The 21,714-nt window shown below is 46.2% G+C and overlaps 1 pseudogene; it reads left to right on the top strand.

Annotated features, from left to right (window-relative positions):
- The first annotated feature begins 10,638 nt into the window (after positions 1-10,638).
- On the top strand, positions 10,639-11,876 carry LOC148685219 (uncharacterized; annotated as a pseudogene).
- Positions 11,877-21,714: the final 9,838 nt, after the last annotated feature.

Raw genomic sequence — 21,714 nt, 5'->3', positions numbered from 1 at the left:
TGAATATGAAGAGCAGTTTTGCATTAACTGCCCTCTTTGTTTTGGAAAAACTCCTTGCTATTTACTCAAGCCATCTGTCCTACCATCCTATTACCATTGTAATGGATTGGTGGTGATGTGTCTGATTCTTGAACTTGTTCTTGACTTAACCTTGTAACCTGACACACATTGTGTGTGATGAAGTAGCAGAGACCATGTCTAGCCCCAGCATTTACAGAACTCTTCAGCAAAGCCTCCAAGAGGGATATTTTCATTGTGATATTTATTATTATAGACCCATAAATCTGCACATGTTGTAAGAAGTTGGCATACTCCTTGGGAAAAGGAGCTGCCATCACATTTACAACTTTCTGAGAGATATTATTTCCTGACCCACAACACTAAATTATTTTTTGTCAGTAAATTTCATGGTCATCAAATAGTGAAATTACACCATTATACACACATACTCACACACACCTCAAGCTTTGGCAAGAGTCAGGATTCAGGAAGTGGTTCTCTAGACCGAACAGGTCCAGGTTGATGTTTTTGATTTTTCTCAAAAACATTTTCCCAGTCTGAAGATCAGTTCTAAAATACTAACAGCCATTTTGGCTAAGAGAGTTCAGGCAGTGATATCAACAATATCACCGTGAGCTGGGAAGTTTGCGGTAATAAGCTTTGCCTTTAAATGCGAATTAAAGGACTTTCAGTCTACCGCCAGTGCTGATCGGTGAGGAATCCTCGAGCTCTGAGGTTCCTGGCACTGTGAGGGAGGGGGGAGCTGCGAGAGCAATGTGGGCCCCCAAAAGAACCCCAGATTGAGCTTTCTGGGGGCGTGAGAGCTCGGCTGCACCCCAAAGTGACTCCTCTGCTCCCTGCTAAGCTCTTTTTTAGAGCTCCGAGAGCGAGCGGAGTGAGAGTTGCGGGCGCCATTTTTGAGTATACCGCTACCCTAACAGAGCGAAGCTCTGAGCCAGCAGCGGAGGAGTGGTGGATTAAAAAAAAAAGGATTTGAAGACATTCGACACCGTGAGTAACAGAAAGAAATTTAAGGGGGGAAAATTAATTGAAAAGATTTGAAAAATTAATTGAAAAGAATTGGCCACGGGGGGAGATTTAAACAGGAAGTCGATCTCCCCCATTGAGAAAACTGTGATGCAGATAATTTGCCTGTAGCCGGAAAGACTGAAAGGAACTTATCAATTACCAAGGATTGGGCCTAATACCTTCCCCCTGAAGCAGGGTAAAGGGGAGAAGGACTGAGTTCACAAAAATCCCTGTAATTTTTTTTAAAATTTAGACTGGGGAAAGTCCCCCTGGAAGCTGGAGTCGGGTCCCTGGAGGGATCAGTGAGCCGCCATTATGATATCACAATAGAAAGGAATTTGTTTACCTCTTTGAGCTGAGAACTGTCAACTTTGAAGAGAGCGCAAAATATAAGGCTGGGTATAAGAAGTTTGATAAATGCTCTTTTCACAAATGGTCACAAGATTTTTAAGATATGAAGAAGAATTAAAAATGAGAGTATAACCAGTTCAGATATAAACTTGGTCCCTGATGTTTTTGGAAATAAGATCTGCGCCACTTCCTGCTCTGTTCTGTTCTCATGAAATCTGAGATGAGCAGGATGTCTGTAGCCACAACATCACCTGATGGCCTGGACTTTCAGAAGGAACTTTTGGAATTGCTTTTGGACTTGAGAAATGAATGCGGCAAAATAATATATTGTTGTGTGAAAGTAATACACAGTTGAGTGAAATGCGGGAAAGGAATCAGAATTGTGTGGACAGTGAAAAAGGATTAATTTCAATAGAGAATGAAGAGAAGCAAGAAGAACAATAATTAGTCTTGGACAATGTAATTGACTTTAAAGAAGATGAGGAAGATGCATGGAATATTGTTCCCCCAGTGGAGGGGGGGGGAACAGAACATATGTCTGATCCAAGGAGTCTCCAAAGAAGAACCAGCATGGAATAAAATTGTATACATTGCAAAAAAAATGTTGTTGTCATTAACCTTAACCTATTACAGTATTTATTTAGCATTTTGTCATGATTTTTTAATGTTGGAAGCTGCCTTGAATCCCGACTTGGAAGAAAAGTGGGCTGTCAATATAATAAATAAATAAATAAATAAGTGAAGGGTTCTACCAATTTGCATAGGATTGCTAGGAGCTAGGCTAAATGAATGCAGCAGTTGCTGTATATCCCCAAATGACAGATGTTGGGGACGAGCCCATAGGGGAGGCCACCTCCTTCATGCTCTGTGCATGAGCTTCCAGAATCGCTTGGCTGCTACAAAGGACTCTGTGCATTTGCCAGGTCCAGCAAGACTTTGACCAACTGAAGCATCAGTTAGCACAAAATGGAAATTGTGCCGTTTCAGCCTAGAAACTTTACTTAGCATCAGCTGGAAGATCCACCACTTGTGATCATCCTTCATCATTTGTCACTCACTTGAGTGGATGGGGGAGCTGCTAAGTGCGGAGAGCAGAGAGTGGCTTCTCTGTGCAAGCCCCTTTTCATTATGTGTATTTACACTAAGGTGCCATCTGCAAAGGGCTAATGGACAGTCCGACTGATACATATGGTGAAACTCTTTCCATGGCTCTGCTGAAATAGCCTGCCAAAACCAAACATACTTGGACCACAGCCTTGATTAAATCCAGACCCTGCCCCGGCTACATAGGGAGGAAGAAAAAACTCACCGACAGGTTAAAACAAATATTAAAAAGAGGGAACTGTCTTCTTGAAGGCCCAGCCTGAGGGGCACTTCATTTTGCAACCAGAAAGGGGGGCTGCTTTTTCCTGTGCATAAGTTGCAGGCTTCCTCAGCCTGGTGCCCGCCAGACATTTTGGGCTGCAACTCCCATCAGTCGCAGCGGGCAGCAGCATTTCCATAGCTATTATTGTGACTAAATGTTGGGGATATTCAGGAAGAGCAATCCAGACCTGCTTACGTCAGGAGTTTGGGTGCTTGGATGGACTGGAAGTGTCTCCCTGCCAACTCAACCAGCCTCCTGATGGAATAATGCAAGAGTTGGGAGTTTCATCAGCAGACTCCAAAAGAACGGGACAAAAGTAGCGTTACTTGGCTCCACTTGTCTTTGGCTCTGGCTCCACCTAATATTGGATGGTGATGATGATATTTTATTATTTATACCCTGCCCCAGCGACTCTTGGAGGCTTCCAGTAAATATAAAAACATAATAAAACATCAGTCATTCAAAACTTCCCTTTAGATGTCTTCTAAAAGTCAGATTGTTGTTTATTTCCTTGACATCTGATGGAAGGGCATTCTACAGGGTGGACACTACTACCAAGAAGGCCCTCTGCCTGGTTCCCTGTAACCTTGCAGTGAGGGAACCACCAGAAGGCCCTTGGAGATAGACCTCAGTGTCTGGGCTGGATGATGGGGCTGATTGTACTAGCTGAGGGCCATGGCAATTCCATACAATCACAAAATAAAACTCAGACATCTGCAAATAAAAACAGTAGACATTTGATGCAAGATATCTGATAATAGGGATTCTTCCGTTTCTATGCTAATGGAGTTTCAATTTAGGACAGTGGTACCTTGGTTCTCAAACATAATCTGTTCTGGAATTGCATTCCAAAACCAAAGCGTTTCAAAACCAAGGCGTGCTTTCCCATAGAAAGTAATGCAAAAGGGATTAATCCGTTCCAGACTTTTAAAAACAACCTCTAAAACAGGAATTTACCAGGAATTTTACTATTATAGGGTGGCAATGACCAGGGCCAGAATAATCCTGGTCAGGCCATGTAGGCCCTAAAGAGCAAGAGGAACTCCATTTTGTATATTCAATTCTAAATCTCTCTGCCTCTGATAGAAAGCAAACAGGCACAGCATGTATGCACATCTAATGCAAAGCTCTAACCACACACAGCACTTCTAAGAAATTCTAGCATAAACCACAAGAGCAAGAGGATGCAGCCCACCGCAAATTCTAAGTAGAGCACAACCACAATTGTGCCTGTAAAATTCCACATAGACACGTGTATGAAGGTACCAGGTACATAACGCCACCTAGTAGAGTTGGGCGGGTGACTTTGCATCTTGGGGTGCTCTCTCTTGATTGGTTGATGAAGTACTGCAGAAAGGCTGATCTTCACTCTGTCAAAAAGGTATAAAAGCACTCTGTGTATGCCCATGGGTCGGGCAGAATGAGAAACTCATTCTCACTGCCACCATTTATTGCAATAAATGTTTTAATAAATCTGTTTTATAATATGTACAACTGCCTGAGATTTCGTCTGGTCAATTTGGGAAGCCAATCATCCATATTATATTTCTGGTGTCCTTACATTTCTGGTGCCGTGCGTGACTCGGATGAGGGCATTTCCCTGAACCAGAGGCAGTCCCCTTTTGCCCCACTGGACAGGGCGCAGATTCCTAACGGCGCCTCTGGTCTGGTGCACACCGGCAGACTTTTTCCGGAGGATCAGAGGTGGCCCTTGAGTTTCCGTGCCCTGGACAAAGAGGCAAAAGGACCGAGGTTGGAAGGGAAGAACAGGAAAAGCCGGCTGGGGTAAGTAGAAAGGGAAAAGGTACCTTGAAGGGAATTGGCCCCCTTTAATGAGGGGAAGGGAGATCCTGATCACATCTCCAGCGTGTTGGTAGTACTCAGTTAATTAGAGGTCAACTGGGAAAAACATGCGCTTTGGGTAAGAGGCAAAGGGAGGAGGAAAATGTGTATGTTAGTAGTCAGTAGGGAGGAGGTCCCCTGACAAATAGATACTTAGGAAACAAGGAAAAACTGGGAGGTAGAGTGTGGTAAAGTGTCCAATGCATGGTATGTGTGGCAAAGTTTGCAGTGTGTGCTGTGAATGAGGGGATACTTTACAGGGCCATAAATGGGAGGAGTATGGTAAAGAGGAGGGAAAAATGTGATTTCCCTAAAATTCATGATAGATAAATTCAGAATGTTATAAAAGAAATTTAATTTACAAGTCCTGCCAACAACAAGTTCGGAGAAAAAAAAAGGTGGCGTCAACCAGTATTCCCCCCCCCCCCCAAGAGAGAAGAAAGGCATTTTGAGAAAGAAGATGAAGAGAAAGGCAGTGGTTAAACAGCAACAAATAATGGCTCAAGGACCAGTGAGGAACCAGAAGGGGTTCAAAGGTCACTGGTGAAGGTCAGTTGCTAGGACGGAGATGTCTCGGTCAATGTAAAAGAGGAAGGAAGAGTGTTCGGAGAAAGATGGGACAAGGGGGTCCCAGCAGAAGAGAGTTCGTCGGTTTGGCAGGCATGGCAAGGAGCCATGGTCAAGGTGACTTAAGAGTTACCTGCATCTGGACTTTGTTATAAACATAGGCACCCAGTATTCTGTTTTTAAATATCCTTGAAACAGCCCCAAAAAGCCAAAAGAAGCATCAGACTGATTTTATGCCTAAAAGGGCTGTACAAACAGACAGCGGAGGATTTGTTCAGAAAAATCATCTCTGCAACCTTTAAAATGCTATTCACCACACTAGAAATGAGGCTACCGCCGCACAGGATACTGACAAAATGCCAGTAACGGTGCTCAGAAAATGTTTTCATATGCTTCAGCTGGCTTCAAAAGAAAAGGAAAAAATCATGTACTTAAGTAGTTCACAACGCAAGAGACAATAGATTTTATTTGAACAATTAACATCTTTTCCCCAAGTCCTGTTGGAACTGTGCAGACTTTAATTTTTGGGGAAACTTACAAGAATGGGGGAAAAGAGACATTTGAGTCCTTCTAAAAGCAAACTACGTTTAAAGGGTTTTACCCTCCTACCTGCAACCCCATTTCATATGTTTTTGTGACAGCAACATGTTGGAAAATTTGTAGAACTGCATATTTTAATGAAATGAATGTTTATCAACTAAAGAATTCAGGATAAGGTAGAAGGAAGTTATACTGAATTGAGATTTGTGTGTAAAGACATTGTTTGAATCTAACACTACGTTGGAAGACAGGCTGCAACATCTCAATAACTCTCAAACCTCCGGCAGAGATGTGTGGCGTAACCCCCCTTATTTGGTTACACAAGCGATTCTGCATGATTTGTATTTGCACAACTTGCTTTCTCCTGCAACCTGCACTTAGAGACTGTGGCTGTGCCTGGCTGGTGTTGCCATTTCGGACATTCTATTGTGTGACATTGTGTGACCAAGACCGTTGCTGTGAAAGTAGGGAGAAAAAGATGTTATGCTTTGGAGGTCCATGTTTCAGCTTACAAAAACACTACTGCTCTAAATGCTTTGACTTTAAATTTTTTTATGTCTCACGGAAACAGCCCATTGCTACAAAGCAGCTGTAAGTTTTTTCTTCTTCTAGAAACCACAAGACTTTGCATAATTTGAAAAAAAAACAGGCTTCAGTATCCTAGCAGAACTCAGCCGTCGGCAGCTGGATGGGAGGCAAATACGGATTTAAAGCGCCCCCCTCGACCCTGCACATGCATGAAGTTCTGTGGAAGGAAAGAGAAACCACGGGGAGATCCTGAAAGATGGACCAGACGTGGAATCCTGTTGCAAGCCTTGTGAAATTCTGCGAAGACTGCTGTAAGGCACTGCTGCTATATCCCAGAGATGACTTCTCAACTAACTGCTGCTACATCCCAGAGATGACTTCTGTGTGCCAGACACACCTCAATGTCCAATACGTGGGACGCACTACCTCGGAGAGTTTGGTGGTGGACTTACCAGCAAGAAGTTCTAAAACAGCAGCGGCAGCTACAAGGACAATCTCTCCCCCCCCCCTTCCTTTGTTTTTTATCTACAGGAAATCACTCGAGCGAACAGCGTGTAGCCTTGCGGAGCCTGACACAATGGTTCCAGCCTGACGCTGCGAGTCCCTGAGTGAATCCTTGAAGGAAGGGAGACGAGACCCTCTTCATTCCTAGGTGGTGAGGTATCCATTCCATCCGGTGAAAGTGCCTGAGATGACCCCCTGGATCCACACCCTGCTGTACCTAATCAGGAGTGGGTACCCAGCGCACGGTGCACCAGTTTCCCCTTGCAGCGTCTGACCGGCAAAAGACGCCCAGCGCATGGGAAACCGAAGTAGCCCCTGCTGTGACACTCCGGACGCTGTCACTCGACGCACGGGTTGAGGAATGTCCATCTTATGCAGCACCAAACATCAAGGAGACAAGGAGACGCAGTAAATCTTAGAGCCTTATATATGTATGTATGTATGTATATTTGTATGGGAGGCATCAATTGAGTGGGACCCACAGTAGAAGTCTACCTGCCCCCAAAGCAGTATCCTTAATTTGGAAGGAAGGGCAGTGTACCTGCCTCACTTGAGCGAACAGACCCAAAACAGTTTCAGAAATTGAACCATGGGGTGGGTTCCAGCAACTCCCTAGGTCATACAGATATGGGGAGGGTTCCAGCAACTCCCTAGGTGATACAGGGCTATAGCTGGGTTGGGGATGTAACTGGAAGAGCTGGCCAGGTGCACCCCTCAGTTCTGGCTTTGGAAATTATGGTAGCCCACTGAGGTCTAATGTAAGCCTCTCCTGATTCTGGCAAACTGGAACAATAGCCATTCTTTCTGTAGCCAAATGCTCAGCTAGGACAAACCTCCAATTGTTATATATATATATATATTCCTGGCCTTTAGAACTGTGTAGGAACTCTTGAAACCCACTGATTTGCATTGAAGCCCAGTACTGAGCTGAGAGAGAACTGTGTATTTTCCTGCTGACATAAAGTTTTGGAAACAGTGGCCAAAGCCCCTTGGCTTTTAGATTTCCAGCAACTATAGTATCCCAGTATCTCTGAAGACTAGTGTGGCCATTATAGATTCATGGCCCACCTGAGAGAAAGAACCCTTTGTTGCCAAAAGTCTGTATTGCGATTTTTTTGTTGTGCCTCAAATGGAAATGCAATGTAGTAGAAAGTGGCACTTGTGCTTCGACAAAAATGATGTTTGTATAATGCAAATATGTGTTTCCAGTTAGGTCTAACACGAAGGCTAAAAAACTTCAACAGAAAATGCTTAGGAGTTATGGAAATAGATTAATCAAAAGCTGAACCAGGCTTAAATTCAGCAAGCATTTTTACTCTGGTTTATAGCATCAAGCTGAAGCAGGAAAAAAGAGAGAGAGAGAGAAAAACTTTCATGGTTCTTTTACACTGACAGTTCTGCAGACTGAATGCCTTAATCTACAGGCTCTCAGAGTTTGTGTATAGTCCTATGAATTAGCTGATGGTGTCTATCCTAACAATGAATTATTATTTCCCCCTTAGGAAAGATTTCCAACCTCATGTGTATGTGTGGTAGCACTTTTAAGAAACTGTTTAGTAATGCACGTTATTCACTTGTTTTAGAAACACTAGCTTGTATACCTTAAGTTAAGAAGTTTCAAAATGAAGGTCTGAATGTGCCAGGTAACAAAATGTAGGTCTGTTTGTGAAATATTTTGCTATTTGATTTAAGAAAAGCTATGTACTAATGTCTTTAATGACTGCTAGTTCCTGATCACAGCCGGAGGTTCCTAGGTATTTTAACTGTTCAGTAGAAAAGGCAGCCCCCACCCCGAAGTTATCTATCTGCCTTGCACTATTTCCCTGGAAGTCAAAAACCTAACATTTGAGCAAGCTTCCAGTTAGCCTTCTTCTGCCCTACATACTTCTTTGAAGCCCAGCAATCTTCTGAGGGCTCTGAACTAACATCTGTACACAACTAGAGTAAACGTGTTGAGAGTGATGTTAAAAACATTAAGAAGCAGGCTGATTTGTACCACAAGCTTAGCCTAGACGGTGAAGGTCTGCCCAGTGTATGGAGTTAGATTAGTTCTTGGCTCCCAGGTTGGTCATAGTTAAAAGAGATTCTGCTCATAATATTAATTTTCTTTCTTATTGTCTTAGCCCTATGCAGAACCTTGGTCTGTATAAAGCTTCTGGTAGCCCTTCTGAGACAAGCTGAATAACAAGCCTGGGAAAAGTCAGCAGAAGCTTCCTCACTTACTTTGCTCTCTGTTGCCCATCCTTTGGCCTAACATTGGAGCATGGGAAGCTGCTGGCTCCTCTGTAGAATCATAGAGTTGGAAGAGACCACAAGGGCCATCCAGTCCAACCCCATGCCAAGCAGGAAACACCAGGAAACACTGTAGTGCGATGGGTCAATCAAATGGAGATGCAGAAACACACCTGTTCTTCATCTCCATATTGAAGAGGAGGGAATATAGGGTGGCAATGACCAGGGCCAGAATAATCCTGGTCAGGCCATGTAGGCCCTAAAGAGCAAGAGGAACTCCATTTTGTATATTCAATTCTAAATCTCTCTGCCTCTGATAGAAAGCAAACAGGCACAGCATGTATGCACATCTAATGCAAAGCTCTAACCACACACAGCACTTCTAAGAAATTCTAGCATAAACCACAAGAGCAAGAGGATGCAGCCCACCGCAAATTCTAAGTAGAGCACAACCACAATTGTGCCTGTAAAATTCCACATAGACACGTGTATGAAGGTACCAGGTACATAACGCCACCTAGTAGAGTTGGGCGGGTGACTTTGCATCTTGGGGTGCTCTCTCTTGATTGGTTGATGAAGTACTGCAGAAAGGCTGATCTTCACTCTGTCAAAAAGGTATAAAAGCACTCTGTGTATGCCCATGGGTCGGGCAGAATGAGAAACTCATTCTCACTGCCACCATTTATTGCAATAAATGTTTTAATAAATCTGTTTTATAATATGTACAACTGCCTGAGATTTCGTCTGGTCAATTTGGGAAGCCAATCATCCATATTATATTTCTGGTGTCCTTACACTATCTAACAAGACCATTGATCCATAAAATGAAAGCAATAATCAATGTACTGTACTATAAAATAAATAAGACAGTATTGTAGATGATAAAAATTAAAATTATTATTTTTTCTTACCTGCACTGATGATAGTTGTTGTTTGGATCATCATCATTGTTTGGATGGGTTTTTTTAAATCCATTTCCTCAGTCACACAATCAATCAATCAATCAATCAATCAGTAGCTGAACTGGGTTTCACACAGTCACAAAAACAAATTAACCGAGAAAGCCTCAAAAACAAAAACACAAAATAAATAGTTGTCCTGTGCAAACAGGGATCTTAGAAAGCACCTCCTTGGATCTGGGTAAAGGAAACAAGTTAAAATCTCATGGTAGCTGGGGCTGCCCACAAATCCAGCGTCTGCCTGGTAGTTATAGGAAAGGGGAGACCTTGGAGCCCCTTCATCCTCCTGGCTGAGATGCCAGCTGTCCTTTGGCTTCTCCTCTTTCATGGCGCTGCCATCTTTGAGCTGCCCTTGGACTGGGGTGCAGCAAAGGGAGCAGGGGCCACCCATTGCCTTCCAGGCAGCCTTCCCAGGCAGCCAGAGGAAGTGGTACATGGGGAGGGGCAGGGGATAGAGGAAGGCCGGAAGGGGTGTCCAAAGGGGGCAGCCAAAGCGCTTAAAAGGGGACCCTTAACCAGGGAGACAGTGTGGGGGCAGAGGGGGTGGGGGTGTTTTTTGTTAGAAAAACACTGAGGCCTAATGGGATTAGTAGAATGTCTGTCATCTGGTAGGCAGGAATTTTGTATTTTGCTTCGGGCGTCCCATTCCATTTGAGAGGCCAAGAGTCCTGTTATGTACTAAGCTTGGATCCTAGAGCAATAGGCAAGTAGGATCCTAGAATGCAACAACTGATTGGCCTGCAGTAGCAGCCCAATCAGGCTCCAGGGGGGAAGCAGAATCAGCCAATCAGACAGGACTCATTGTGTAAAGAATGTATATACCGGTAAAAGCCTGAGGTTTGGGAGGAAATTCAATTACTGTTTTACAAGCTGCAATAAAGAGCATGAAGTCACTACAGGACTCCAAGTATATTTCACTGGGGGCGAAGGTGGGATCCCGCTGAGCTGCCCACCGCGCACCGCACACCGCACACAGCCACCACAGGCAACACAGCATCGCACCGCGCATCCAGGCTACAGCTCCAGGACCCAAGGACCCAGAATGGCGACAGACAACAGCTTCATGCCATTCAGCCCAGCCTCAGGACCCATTTCCAGTTCCTCCTGGAGGCAAAGGACATCACTGACGCAGCCAAGAAGAGGGCAACATTCTTCAGCATCTGTGGAGAAGAAACCTTCGAGATTGCCCAAGCCCTCCTCACTCCCGCAAACATCATGACCGTTCCCTACGACACAATAATGGAATGGCTAATGGGGCACTTCTCACCACAGCCCTCAGTGTAGCGTGTCACAACGCCTTCTATGCAAAGTGGCAGGCCCCTGGAGAAATCATAACCAGGTATGTGACCTCCCTCTGCCAGGCTGCCTGGCTCTGCAACTTCACAGAGCTGGAGAACATGCTCCGCGACCGCCTCGTGGGAGGCCTGAGGGACAAGAAGCTGCAGTGGCGCCTCTATGCCAAGAAGGACCTGACGTTCCAGGTCGCTCTAGAGCCTCCTTCTCTAGCTCTAGCTCTAGCGCCTCCTGCTCTAGCAACTGAAGCTGCCGAGAGGTCAGCGCAAGAATTCCAGTCAAATGTGTTGTCCCAACTGGTGGTCCACCACGAGGACCTCACCAGCGACTCAGAATCCGACTGGGAGGATGTGCACCGAGTGCAGCAGCGCACACAAGCCACGTGCCCACCACAACAGCCTCATCCAGAAAAGAGGAACTGTGCAAGCTGCAGGGAGAACCACGAGCGGAGGACTTGCCGTTTCCGCAACACAGAATGCTGACAATGCAGAAATGTGAGACACGTGGCCTGGGTCTGCCGTGCCCGCCCCGCCCAATGCCTTGCATCAGATGGCTGACCCGAGAGTCCCAGGCCCCATGGTCCAACACATCAAGGCAACTCGATGGAGATCACAGACTGTCAGGTATACCAGTTGCCTCATTCTAATGCAAAAAAATTACATTGAGGTACAGATAGAGGGAGCCCCGTGCCGCATGGAGCTCAATACAGGTGGTGGCCCCAAGCTTAGGCCGGCCCCATTCACCCTCCAGGACTCCCAAAAACAGAAGATCCCCACAATGGGGTGGGAACCTTCTTTTTTTAAAAAAATAAAATAAAATATTTTTTATTGAATTTTCCACTTTTAGCCATCCAATCACATCACATTAAATATTCCAAATTATACAAATACATATCAATTAATTCAAATATTCTACCAAATTATTATTATTTTTTTACTTCCCATGCTTCAAGTTCGGAGGGTCTAATCATCTCATAATTTACTGCATTTCATAATTGTCACAGTGGCCGGAGTGGGCTACTTCAGAGTAACGACGCTACGCAGCTCTGCATTTTATTCTTTTATTGGTGCTGCGTATTTACAGTGCTGAAGTCATTGCTATTTACACGGAGTGATGTGGTCAGTCGGTTTCAGAACCTCCGAATGGCTTTTCCCCTGTCCCTCACAATAATCATATAATTATACTCATTTCCAATAGTTCTGATGTTATCCTTCATTCTTTCACAGCCTCTGAATTATTCCCACAAGCGAGTTAAACCAAAACTGTATATTTCTGTGTGGATTTTATGCCTATGATTCCTTTTCATAAATTTGCAATATCTCCTCGCATTGGTATTTCAGCCGAATCAATCCAAAAGTCTTTTTGCTGCTGGCAGCTGCCATCTTCGCAGAGTTCCAATAAATTAAATCCAAAGGTCTATTTAATAGTTTCACAAAGCCGGTTACGTCAAACAGTTTTTCCAGGGGAGATTAGCCACAACAAAGCTGGAAGTCCAAATCTAATGAGTTATTTAAAACTCGCCTCCCCTTGTAACTATTTATCTGTCACCTGGACTTTCTTCAATATGGCAAATTTCCCAATTAAAACTGTGTCACATCCCACAAGCCATCCAGGAAGCTGTCCAAGATTTTTGCAAGGCTCCAGCGATAATGAGATCTGCTTCTGTTTGATGTTGACAGATTAAAGAACCTTTTATCATTTTCCAAGCAAATCAATTAAAAGCTTTAATTATATATATTTTCATTTCCACACAGTTTATACTTCTAAAAACCATATTATATCAATGAATTCCAAACTTTCCAATCTCGCTTGCTGTAGATATTATAAACGGTTCTTCTGGGTTTTTCTTTTTTCTTTTTATTAAGTAAGATAGTAAAGCACAATAATAATAATAATGAAATCTCGCCCCCCCCTTTCTGTTCTGTTCCCACATACCCACTCTGTCTCTGATGTAATCCTTCTTCGATTCAATTTTTCAATTCAGTGGCTGGGTTGTTTTACAGAATAATTCCTCCCTCCTTGCCCAAAGCATGTCCAAAACTTAAATCCAATTTTTCATCTTAAGAAATGGAACTTGGTTCACTCACAAAAGCAGCGTCCAGGAGAGCCAGACTATCTCGGGGGCTTCCATCCAATGTCCCCAGCCCCTCCTTCCTTCCAAAGTTGAAGCTGGTTGATGGGCATCTGAGGATGAGACTGCGTCTTCCCGTACTCCCCGGGAAGATTTAGGGAGGCTGATTACTCCCATCTCAGCCTCTAATTACCCTGTGATAGCCGGAGCGGTGGTATTTTCAGCCATCTTCTGCAGCGCTCCAAGCAGAAGTCCAGGGGTGGGAACCTTCAATGTACAATATCGAGGGCGGAAGCGGCAATTAGACTTGGTCATGGTCAAAGGGGCTTACTTTAGCTTACTGGGGTTCGTGAGGTTTGGGCCACTGGGGCTAGCCATCACCAGGGTGAACTGCACCAGTTCCCACATGGACGTGGATGCCATCTGCAAAGAGTTTCCAGAGGTTTTCGATGGGGCGTTGGGACAATATACTGCCCCCCCATCAGCCTACAACTAGACCCCGCTGTACGACCCATCAGGTTCAAGGCCTGCTGGGTCCTGCTCGCCCTTAAATCCTGTATCGATGAGGAATTAGACCGGCTTGTGGAGCAAGGAATGCTTGAGCCAGTGCCTAACGTCCCCTGGGAAACCCCAATCGTCACACCCATCTGCGCAGACTACAAATGTACCATAAACAGGGCCCTTATGGCTCATGCCTACCCTGGTGGGGTCTAAGATTTTTGGCAAGCTGAACCTGGCCCAGGCCTATCAGCAGTTGCCAGCGGACGAGGCCACTGCTGAGGCACAGACGATTGTAACTCACAGGGGCACATTCCGTGTCAAGCGGCTGCAATTTGGTGTCAGTGTGGTGCCAGGCATATTCCAAAATCTCTCCTCAAAGGAATTCCCAGCGTCAGACCTCACCACTACCTGAGACCGGCCCTGACCCAGCACCCGCACATGAGGTCATGAGCCTGGGGCCATGCCGGGGGAGTTCGGGGACTGACTCCGCACCGTCCTGCACCGTTTCCAGACTGCCAGCCTCAAGGTGAAGCGGGGAAAGTGTCTGCTAGGAGTGCAACAGATGGATTTTCTGGGATTTACGGTGGACACAGACAGAGTCCACCTGACCAGGGACAAGGTGCAGGCTATTTGCGACGCCCCAGCACCGAAGGGTAAGATGGAACTCCAGGCCTTCTTGGGATATTGAACTTTTACCATGCCTTCTTACCCCACAAGGCAGCGGTAGCAGAGCCCCTATACAGACTGTTAGACAAACGGGCCCCGTGGGTGTGAGGGGCAGCATTCCAGGAGGTCGCATTCCAAGCAGTCAAAGAATTGCTCATCTCGAACTCAGTCCTGGTGCACTTTGACAAGAGGTTGCCGGTGGTTCTGGCACGCGACACCTCGCCCTAGAGCGTCGGTGCCATCCTAGAGCACCAACTTCCGGTCAGAAGAGAGATGCCAGTGGCCTACTTTTCCCAGACTCTCTCCACAGCTGAGAGGAACTACTTGCAAATAGACAAAGAGGACCTGGCAATCGTGAAGGGAGTAAAGAAATGTCACGATTTCTTGTATGGGCGCTGTCAGGACTTTGCTGGCCCCTTCCAGGGAAGGACATTCTTCATAGTGGTGGACTCATACTCCAAATGGTTGGAGGTTGCCCTGGTACTGTCCACTTTCACAGCCGTGGCCATACGAGTACTACGTAGGCTGTTCACGACCCACAGGCTCCCCGACACCCTCATCTCAGACAACGGAACAGCATTCATGCCAGGAGTTCCAGACCTTTGCAACACAAAACGCCACCCACCACGCACGATCAGCGCTATTCCACCCCGCCAGCAACGACCAAGCAGATGCCCCCTGCCAAGGATGCCCCCCGCCGCATGATGCAAGGGGACTGGGAGTACCACCTCGCCACATTTCTCCTAACCCAGCATAGCACCTCAGTACAACAACCGGCCGGAGCCCAGCGGAATTACTCATGGGCTGGCGTCTCACAGCAAGACTGGACTGCCTTCACCGCGACAGGGCCCAGGACGAGGCAGCAGTGGGGGAAGGTAGGAACCCCTGCACCTTTTAGCCCCACGACCCACTGTACGCAAAGAACTACAGGGGGCCCCCAGCATGGGTACCCGCCACAGTCACCAGGGCAACCTGTCCTGTGTCCTACGAGGTGCTAACGGGGGGGGGGAGGGCAAGCCTGGTGCTGCCACTGCGATGAACTACGGCGACGATTCCCAGGGGGAAACTGCGAGGAGGGCTGGACAGAGGAATCCCAAGAGGACAGCAGAGGGGTGAGGCCCATAGATCAGGAGGAGCAGGTAAGGGAGGCAGAACTAGGAAGTCCAGAGGTGACCCAGAGGCTGAGCAGCCACAGGAACCAGAGCCACAACCAAGTGGTCCGTCAGCACCCGACCCAACGACCCCTTCGCAGCCGGCAGCCCCGGAACAAGAGCCAGAACCAGGAACCCCTACCAAGGAACCACCCAAATCACAATTCATACGTAGGCGACCAGCATACCTCGATGACTATGAATGCTAACCTTCCAGGCGCAACGGGAATTTAGAGGGGAGGGGTGTTATGTACAAAGTTTGGATCCTAGAACAATAGGCAAGTACCGTAGGATCCCCGAATGCAACAACTGATTGGCCTGCAGCAGCAAGCAAACGAGCTGATGGAAGGATCAGAAGACTACCGAGGAGGCTGCAGCCTCAGAAGCTGCTGAACTCTCTGCTCAGGAGATTCACAAGGACAGCAGGCAACATCCTGCTAAGAAGCCAGTCTCAGTGCACCACGAGGAGGCCAGCAGTAACGAGGCGTCCTCCAGCAAAGAATGGCGTGTACCAGGTGAAGCGGGCGCACGAAAGGTTCAAACAGAGGTCCAAGGACAAATCAGAATGTGCTGGGTGTGGAGGCAATCATTCCCGTATCAAGTGTAGATGTTGTTGTTTAGTCGTTTCCGACTCTTTGTGACCCCATGGACCAGAGCACGCCAGGCACCCCTGTCTTCCACTGCCTCCCGCAGTTTGGTCAAACTCATGTTCGTAGCTTCGAGAACACTGTCCAACCATCTCGTCCTCTGTCGTCCCCTTCTCCTAGTGCCCTCAATCTTTCCCAACATCAGGGTCTTTTCCAGGGAGTCTTCTCTTCTCAGGAGGTGGCCAAAGTATTTTAATTCAAAAGCATCAATTCTTCAAAAGCATCAATTCTTCATAATTCAAAAGCATCAATTCTTCGGCGATCAGCCTTCTTTATGGTCCAGCTCTCACTTCCATACATCACTACTGGGAAAACCATAGCTTTAACTATACGGACCTTTGTCGGCAAGGTGATGTCTCTGCTTTTTAAGATGCTGTCTAGGTTTGTCATTGCTTTTCTCCCAAGAAGCAGGCGTCTTGATAAAATTTCTGTTTACCTTTTTCTAAATTCAAATATTTTTTTTAAGGATTGTAGACTTAATTAATAGCATGAGATTTAATCAACTAATCCGTTGATCCATTAATTAGGGTACAACCCTATATGGTGTTCAGTACACTCACTCACATGAAACCCAGTGGAACTTCTGCCCTTTGTGAAGGTGATGCTCCCATGTGCCATGGATGACAACATATAAAAACAGAAGTGGGGAACCCCAAGCCCAGGGACCAAATGTGACCCTTGAGTCTTCCTTAGGTGGTCCTTGGGATTCCCCTCAGACCACACCCCTTACGTGTGTCCTTGAAGTGTTTCTTGCTTGGATGGAGAATAGAGAGGTGACTGGAGACATTTGACTTTTGCGTGGCTGGAATGTAACTTGCTGTATAAAGTAAGAATCATGCCCCCAGTTGCCTTTGGTTTGTCCCTCAGGCCAAAAGAAGGCTCTGTTCCTAAGTTTTAGAAAAGCCTTTCCTTCCAAAACTGTCACCTGCAGCTTTTATAAGTGCTTGTATTGAAAATGATACTTTAAAAAACCCCACTGTCTGATTTAATTGGGAGCAGTGGTTTAAGCTGATTAAAATTCCTTAAACCAATGGATCTAACTGATTAGCCCATTAAACGCGGCTGACCTAATGAGGGATTCTATATACGCCGTGCTCACTAAGGGAGGGAGCAGCACCTCACCGAAGGGGGGGGGTGCTTTGTTGGGGAGTGCTGGTGGGAGCTTGCTGGCAAACCAGGGCAATTAAACTCTACTTATCTTCCTGAGATTGAGCCAAAAATCCAGCTTCAGAGAATAGATTCCTCCCATTAAATCCCTTGTAATCATTATGCTAAAGTATTTTGAAAACAAAGGGCCTTTTCAATTTCTGAAGCAGCCAGAATATTTATAAAATATGACATCAATTACAATGCATTGCTTTTCTTCATGCTGATTATACAACCTGTAATTACACTTCAAGCTCTTTCTTTGCAGGAAGGCCAGCTCTGCATTTCATTTGTCTCTTGAGTTGTTCTTGTTTGAAAGGAGTTTTGGATATGGCAAATCAGGTAGGCTGACCATTCAATGTGAACTTAATCAAATTCCTGCCCCACACCATCAATGCACAACTTAACCAGATCTCGGCTCGTGATTCTTTTCCCCTGCAGTGTCTCCTACACCTTTTGCCCATGGTCACAGTCTCCAAATGAAGGTCTTCTTCACAGGGGAGAATGGGCTTCATAAACCCTTCCCTTTCCACTAGTTTTCTGTTTCCAACTTCCTACCATTCATCTGGAAAAGAAAAAGATGCCTTATGAAGAGGCAGACCATCCATCCATTGAAGGCAGTACTGTCAGCACTGATTGGCAGTGTCTCCCTAAGATTAGAGACAGGAGTCTTTTATCACCTCACCTGGAGATACCAGGATGGATCTGGGAACCCTTTGTGTGCTCAAAAGCAAGAAGCAAAAATGTAACTGAGCTTGGAAAACTGTTGCTGGTAACTGCTTGTTTTCTCTCCTTGGGAGAAAAGCAGGTGGGGGTGGGAGGTATGAAATAAGTGGAGAGGAAGTGGTGAAGATGCTGCTTTCACCTACAGGCCTCATGTTGGCCTCTGATTTCTGGCTGCACTTCAGCAGAAAGAAGAGAGAAAACAGAAGAAAAATTGCACACGATTGACATCACGTGCAGTTTGAGCCTCTGGCTACACAACAACAGATTTTTTTTATTGATTCTCTCTTAACATCTTATAACAATGTTGTTTGGTTACCCCGAGAATCAGAATTTTAAAGAAGGCATGAATAAGGACCAGAAAGAATCCATTTGGTTGTCAAAAGTACAACTCATGATGTTTGGGACTCTCGGGCTCCTGAAGTCATAAATCATGAGTGATTAAAGTTATTTTACAATGCAACAGCACAATCCAGAATGTGACATATTGCCCTGTCTCCATGGGTTTGGAAAACAGATGAGCTTGGGCTTTTGGAAAGCGTTGGGCTCCTGAAAATGCCTGTTACGACTTCTCCGAATAGCCCTGCTTTCTTTTGAACATATCTTCTGACTGGACAAGCTGCTTTTTTCAAAAAAGAGGAAAAAAGTTTAGATGAGGATAGGACCTATATCTGAGCTCCAGTCGCTTATCAAGTGAGTTTCTGTTTGGCATGGCATCCTTTCAGGCAGGAACATATTGTTGAAATGGCATATTAAAACAACTTCTATGTGACGTGGGCTGACCACCAATATTCACTCTTTCTCTCACATAACATTTGGGGTCAGCTGAATTGTTTTGCTGAATTCTTGTGCTAGTCCAGGGGTTCCAAAACTAAGGCCCGGGGGCCGGATGCGGCCCAATCACCTTCTAAATCCGGCCCGTGGACGGTCCGGGAATCAGCATGTTTTTACATGAGTAGAATGTGTCCTTTTTATTTAAAATGCATCTCTGGGTTATTTGTGGGGCATAGGAATTTGTTCTTTCCCCAAAAAAAATATAGTCCGCCCCCCCCAAGGTCTGAGGGGCAGTAGACCGGCCCCCTGCTGAAAAAGTTTGCTGACCCCTGTGCTAGTCATTTCTCAGTCTCTGACCTTAAGGATAACTGTGTCAAGAGTCTACCACAAGCTACATTAGAAACTAGATGGGACCTATGATATAGTGAGAACTACCCATGGTTATTACTAATGAGTGCTAAATGGAGCCTCCATGAGCAGAAGCACTAGACCACTAAATATCAAGTGCTGGGTAGAACAACTAGGGAAGATTTCCCCTCTTCATGTGCCTCCTGTGTGGATCCTCAAGGGATCTAGCTGATCTAAGTTGGAATGCTGGGTCACACAGTAGTCCTTTGGTCTGATCAAACAGGGCTTTTCATATTAGACAATGCATTTATTTAAATTCCATCACTCCTACTTCCCTTCCTCCCCCTGAAGAACATAAGCAGAGCCTGCTGAATCAGGCCAAGGCCACTGTGTTGAGCATCCTGTTCTTGTAAGGAGCCTTCCGGTGTCTATGGGGAGCCCCAAAGCAGGGCTTGAGCGCAATAGTGCTTTCTCCACTTGTGATTCCCAGCACCTGGTATTCAGGGGGATACTGTGTCCCAACAATGGAGGCAGAACACAGCCACCCTCTCTCTTAGTAAGCAAGATGGAGACATTAGACTGTATGGTCTTATTTACACATTGGATGGAGGGGCTCACAGCATCAACACTCCCACAGATCCTCCTTCCCCATTAGGGTCCAGGGAAGAAAGACCTAAGTCACAGCCGTGGGTCCAGCACAGAGCAAGACATGCCTTCCAGCCCCAGCCAAAACTCTCTCACACTCCCTTAGCTTCCATCTTAGGATGACATGGCATCCAGCCAGGTGAGGTGGGGAAAGGCCCGTCCACTTGGTGGTACATAACTGGCCAGCTGAGGTCAAAATCTTACAAATAAGAATTGTAATAATCTTACAAATAAAAGCAGGAAGCTGCCATGGACTGAGTCAGACAATTGTCCCATCTAGTTGCCGCTAGGCTGAGGAAGTAGATGCCGAAGATTTATTTTCATTTCCTGACATAAAGCATGTCCCCCAAAGCTTGGGAATACACTTGAAGATCTGGGAGGGAGACAGTGTCCCCCACCCCCAATTCTTTGCAGCCAAGGACTACTGGGGAATTGGCTCTGGCCCAGCATACTCTTGTCAGACTTAAGGGAGCAACACTCCTCCTTCCTGAGGGGAAAAGTGTGTCCCCTCCAGAATCCTGGGCTGGGAAACTGGCCCACACCACACAGGAGGCAGGAAATCATCTTCAGCACTGAGGTGGAAGAGGAGCCAGGAGCAACAGCCCTGGTGGGTAATGGATTGCCCTGGTCAAAATTAGATTATCACTTACATTCCTGGTCCTTTCCCCCTTTCCTAAGCAGCGGGGAGTTCGTGGCAACTTTAAAGGGGGCACAGAAGCAAACACACAGGCAGGAGGTGCTAATCCCAATGAGTTTCCTCCCACCGTGAAGCTCCTATTTTATTCTGCTTTTATTATTAACTACCTGTACCTGGCCACGCGTCAAGATGAATTTTAACAGGGAGAAATGTAAAGTACTACACTTGGGCAAAAAAGATGAAAGGCACAAATACAGGATGGGTGACACCTGGCTTGAGAGCAGTACATGTGAAACGGATCTAGGAGTCTTGGTAGACCACAAACTTGACATGAGTCAGCAGTGTGATGCAGCAGCTAAAAAAGCCAATGCAATTCTGGGCTGCATCAATAGGAGTATAGCATCTGGATCAAGGGAAGTAATAGTACCACTGTATTCTGCTCCAGGTCACCTCACCTGGAGTACTGTGTCCAGTTCTGGGCACCACAGTTCAAGAAGGATACTGACAAGCTGGAACGTGTCCAGAGGAGGGCAACCAAAATGGTCAAAGGCCTGGAAACGATGCCTTATGAGGAACGGCTTAGGGAGCTGGGTAGGTTTAGCCTGGAGAAGAGAAGGTTAAGGGGTGATATGATAGCCATGTTCAAATATATAAAAGGATGTCATATAGAGGAGGGAGAAAGGTTGTTTTCTGCTGCTCCAGAGAAGCGGACACAGAGCAATGGATTCAAACTACAAGAAAGAAGATTCCACCTAAACATTAGGGAGAACTTCCTGAGAGTAAGAGCTGTTTGGCAGTGGAATTTGCTGCCAAGGAGTGTGGTGGAGTCTCCTTCTTTGGAGGTCTTTAAGCGGAGGCTTGACAGCCATCTATTAGGAATGCTTTGATGCAGGGGCGTATCCAGGGGGGCAGGGGAGCAGGTGCGCCCCCAGAAGCAAAAAATTAAATGGTTAAGGCAGCAGCCGAGCGAGGAAGACAGGCATCCCGCCGGCAACACAGCCGCCCAGAAGGGAAAGGGCTTGGCTCTCGCTCCGACTCGACCAGCTCCAGACCAGGGAAGGGGGCTGCAGTTCCCGAAGCTGCCTCTGGGGGTGCGAGGAGTCCGCAGGCTGGAAAGAACTTGCAGGAGGACGCGCTTCCCTCACGGGCACACTTTCTGCCTCTCTGCCTCTCTCTCTCTCTGTCTCTCTCACT

The sequence above is a fragment of the Zootoca vivipara genome, chromosome 6, assembly GCF_965207765.1.
Source record: "Zootoca vivipara chromosome 6, rZooViv2.hap1.1, whole genome shotgun sequence".
Lineage (NCBI taxonomy): Eukaryota > Metazoa > Chordata > Lepidosauria > Squamata > Lacertidae > Zootoca > Zootoca vivipara.
This window is presented reverse-complemented; position numbering and strand designations above follow the sequence as displayed.